We start from the raw sequence: 4,805 nt of genomic DNA, 5'->3' as shown, positions 1-4,805 counted from the left end.
CACCCTGCACCTGCAAAACCTTAGGTACTGTCAGAAGCCATCATTAGTGGACAGGATCTCCAATCAGTTCCTAAATGTAACTATTGTGGGAGTACTGTAGCATGCTACGATGAATGATGAACTTCCACAAAGAACTGCCAAAGCCATCACAGTGTTTGGAAAACTACCAGGCTAGTATTAGAACTCACACTGAATACATCTACGTGTGCAATTAATGTGCCTGAATTTATATCACAGAAAATTCAGGCTCATCAAAGCACTTTGGGGTACACATCTACACGTGCCCCATCAGGAGCAAATTGAACCTGACAGGAGCAGTCCAGTCCAGGACTTCTTCCTGCCCTGCTGTAGCAGCCAGGGGGAGCTCCAGGTTCCCCCAGGTGCCAGCCCTGGGGCTGGCAGGGAGCACAGGGGCCCTTCCCAATACCTACATGGCTGGGAGAGCGATCCCTGCTCAGCTCCCCATGTGGCTTAGGATTAGGATCCCCATGTGGCTGGCGGAAAGCATCCCTGCTCAGTGGGGATGGCTTTCCCAGCTACATGGTAATTGGGACTCCCTTGATCCCCACATAGCTTGGATGCAGCAGTTCCAGCTGCTGGGACAGCTGTCCTGACCATGTGGGGGTCAGGACAGGTCCCAGTCCCCATGTGGCGGGGAAAGAGCTGCCCTGCAGTCAGCACAACTCCACCCCACATCAGGGCTTAGCCAGGCAATAGTGGGCCCCCTGCTGTCTGGGCTGACCGGGAGCAAATTTCTACATGTGAATTCCTACGTAGTAGCTAATGAACCATTAATCTAGTACCTATATTTCCTAGTACTGGCAAACAGTGCATTAGCTTAATTTACTGCACAGTAAGTCCTGTGCATGTGTAGCCGATGACACTTTACTGCACATTAGAATAGTTTAATGCGCAGTAAAGCATTTCATGTAGACACACCCACTGTGGATCAAACTGAAATGCTTTAAAGACTGCCTGAAATTTCAACTCAAACAGTGCAACATTGGCTTCTGATTGGGAGCAACTGGCATTAATTCAAAACCTGGGACAAGACAGCATGGCATTTACTAACCCAGAGGTTCTCCATTTTTTTGACTCAGGTCACCCCTCCTTGGACACAAGACACCCTTGGCAAATCCCACCTTTTAGCTTTAGCTCATTTTTTGAACCTGGAAAAGTAATTGCAAAGAACTCAGAAAGACCACAAAAGGTTAGAATGTTTTTGACATTATTGATTCCTATTTGAAATCTCTGGGCTTATCTTGTGAATGGTGTGTGTGTTTGCCTACCTAAGGGTGCTAATATTGCTCTTATTAAAAGTATCTCATGGCACTCTCCTTGGGAATCACTGTGCAAACCTGTTCAGGTGCTTGCCCTTTGAGAGCCCATGCATCTGAGATGCTCACGATAGGTCTCCTCTTGATGGCTTGAAGCCATCCTCTTTGATTCCAACAACTGGATAAAAAGAATGAAGATTGTATGGATGAATTTATTGCTCATCCAGATCTTCGTTAAGGCTTTTGGACTCAGAAATATTAATAGTGTAAAAACAACATCTATTTTTCTTCAATAAGGAAGTGCTGTACTTCAGGGACTTTTTCTCCTTTTGGGTAATAAAGGCTACATTTTTAAGGTACTGCTCTCATTTCCCCTCTCCTGCAGTTGCTTGCAAATGCAAACACAATTAGGCATAGACAGAAATGACAGCATTTAAAACTAATTATCTAATTTGCAGATGCAGTCAATTGTGGCAACAAAAGTAGAAACCATTAACCAGAAAAAAAGAAAAAGCCAACAGCTTGTATGTTCTTTTGTGTTGCAGTTTGAAAAACTGAAGGCCCTTCAGATCTTATCACCCAGGTTATCTATGGAATTACATTAGGTGGAGTCGCATCAGCCTATGCTGGAATGCAGTTTTGGCTTCTGGCTGTTTGTCCATCACCGTCCTAAAGCATACGCAGGTTTAGGTAACCAGTCAGGGGATGTGGCAGACTTGCCACAGAGCCTTTGGGGCAAAAAACGCTGATTACCCAAGTAAGTAAAAATGTAGATATTTCTTGTATTAGTGATGTCCTGCCAGTGTTCAAAACAAGACACTCCAGTGTTTTCTCTCAGTCTATGAAATTCTGGATAGGGGTTCTGGATAGAAGGTTGAATAGAGAATACTGGGAAAATGTCTATTTTGTTCCTTTTGGAAACCCATATTCTCTATTTTCATGGAAATCAGAGCTGCAGCTGGTAGAGATTGTGTCCTGGGCAACAGAGATATACCTGCTAGGGTTTGCTACTGGAATATTTGCAGGGGGCTTAAGGCTCCAGCTGCCTGCAGCAGGGTGGAGACAGGATGCTTGTGCAGGAGGAGGTGTTTCCACGAGCAGCCAAGTTAACTCTCCCCTGCCCCAACTGCCATAGTTTTATATGGTGAGCAACCATGTAAATCCCTTAGGTTGTTAGTGACACCTCTCCTTGCAGCAGCATCGCTCATGGAGAGGGAGGGTGAGGCTGATGAGGGAACTCCTGCCTCTGCTCTGCTGTGTCGCTGGAACCTTGCACCCTCCCACCTCCATTCTGGCTTTCCTTGTTACTGGGCTTCTCCCAGTCCCCCACCCTTCGTTATGGTACGGCTGAAAGTACTTGGACTTTATTCCAAAAAATGCATGCGTTTATATGTGTTTATAGATTTATGAAGGCTTCTCCAGCTTATAAGTTTGCCAAACCAACTGTATCCTTTCAGTCTCTGTGAACAGAGAGAGACATGTATATTTCCTCTTCTGCAAACAAACTTTTTGGAAAACATCCCTCCTTTTCTTTTTCCCTGAGAATTTAGATTCCTTTTATATTTTCCCTTTGCATTTCCCTCCTTTCTTGCTCTAACTTGGATCTGGAAAGGTTACAATAGCTCCTTATGGAGGATTGGGAACTTCCCCACCCTAATAAATCCTTGATTTTTTGTAGGAGGTAATGTTGGTTGAACTGCTCCATCCATTAATTCTTCTCAGTGCTTAATATTTTCCTTTCATTCTTAAGGTACTGTCATCCACCTTTTCCATCATCTTCTGCCTTGTTTTGTCTACTACCTAACCCAAGTGGCAGATACCGTATTTTTCCAAGACCACCCCAATAGACATCTTCAGCACATAATACAAAAGCAGTAAAAGTTACATCACATAACCTGCCACTACTTCTACTTCTTCATAGCTTCCAGTTGACTCTTTTTATGCCATCTGGATGCTGTTTCCTTTTGGCTGAGAAGATGCAACTTCAGAGAGAGCTAACTGTGCATGAGATGATCAGCTGCCAGAAATGTAGCTAACCATCACTGGCAACATGTCACAGACTGTGCATTTATGTCAACAAGAGCAGAACAAAAATCCATTCATTTTCCTTAATGCTTGGCTGAGGAACAGTGGTATTAACATGTTTTTTTATGCGTTCCTTCTTCATTGAAGTGCAGTTTGTTTATTAAAATGTTTTAATTTTTGATTAATTGCTTTAGAAAGCACGCAGCGAGAAATATTCTGTTCTTTGCTGGAATAGAGATCTGTGTCAAAGTGATACACAGCATTTTGTCAGTCACTAGAAATCTAGGACAAATCTACTGATAATGCTTTTGAGTGAAGTGGTGAGAGCCTGGGGAATGGGAGTTAGGACTTGTTTCTGTCTCTGATGTCTGAGGACCTCATCTAAGTGGTAACTAAAAAAAGTAGTCTGACAGAACAGGGGACACTTGAATTACCCTCTATACTTTGTGCCAAAAAAATCAATGTTTTGGCCACTTAATATGCATCTCAGCAGCAAAAAAAGGTGACGTCTCCCCCAGCAGTAATGAACCTCAAGATGCTGCTTCCGTGTTGCTGCTGCTGTTCTGCCCTCCCCAGTGCTGGGGCTGGAGCCACTGCAGCAAAGGTACAGGATGTGGGGTTGGGGGAGCACAGTACCAGCCAGTTATGCCTTTGCCTCAGATTTGCAGCCTGAGTCCCCATGGCTCCTGTCTCCAATATGTTGAATCTACCTCAGTGTCTTAACCCTCTCCATTTATTTCCCAGTATCCCAAATCTTTCATTTTTAGCAGTCCCTTCCATGTCCTCTTGCAGCAGAGGCTAGCTGTCTTTCCTAGCGTTTAGGAGCAAGTCTGGGGGGTGCAGGTCCACTCTAAATCTACCAGGTCCTAACCCGTGGCCCTGGCTTGTTTTGCAGCAAGTCATCCACCAGCTTTGCTATGGTGCAGCTTGGTACCTGTTTCATGGGCCATCTCTGCACCTCTGGTTCCTCAACATATACCTCTTCCATTTTACCTCTACCTTTGGCCTCTGCTGCCTAGACTGCCCTTCAGTCCCTCAGGCTTCATGTGCGCATCAGGGACATCTGTCACTTAGTACTTATTGAAACATTTTTATAAACTTTTCTAAATCAAAGTAACTCTTGTGTTGTAATATAGTGGTGTTATAGTTTGGCCTAAAGCATTTCAATAAAAGTTTTCTGACTAGTTCTGTTAATAGCATGATTGTCCTTGCTCTGTATTTGGAATGGGAAGTCCATTATCTATTTTTATGACTCAGTCAATTTTTGCTTTGTGTTGTTAGGAGGAGTTCTGAAATCTAGTAGGATGAAAAAACTGGCCTCAAGTCCATTTGTTTGATGACTGCTGAAGCTTAGCCATCTGGTGGAGACATGTTATTTTGAGTGGCTCTGTGTCAAACAGCAAATTACTCTGGCTTCAGTCTGCATGTGAGCTAGTAAGAAAAGTATCTCTGGATGTCTAAAACTAGTTTCTTCACATATGCTCTTGCCTTGTAGCCATATTT

General features: G+C 43.9%; 1 long non-coding RNA gene across 1 annotated transcript; it reads left to right on the top strand.

Moving 5' to 3' along the window:
• Positions 1-891: 891 nt before the first annotated feature.
• On the top strand, positions 892-4,498 carry LOC109290716. Its single transcript, XR_002095658.1, has 2 exons — positions 892-2,722; positions 3,125-4,498. It is a non-coding gene; the product is annotated as an uncharacterized LOC109290716 (long non-coding RNA).
• Positions 4,499-4,805: the final 307 nt, after the last annotated feature.

Source organism: Gavialis gangeticus, unplaced genomic scaffold (assembly GCF_001723915.1).
Source record: "Gavialis gangeticus isolate Ggan-Ray unplaced genomic scaffold, GavGan_comp1, whole genome shotgun sequence".
Classification (NCBI taxonomy): Eukaryota; Metazoa; Chordata; order Crocodylia; family Gavialidae; genus Gavialis; species Gavialis gangeticus.
Note: the sequence above shows the minus strand (reverse complement) of the source record. Positions and strands in the feature narration are given on the sequence as shown.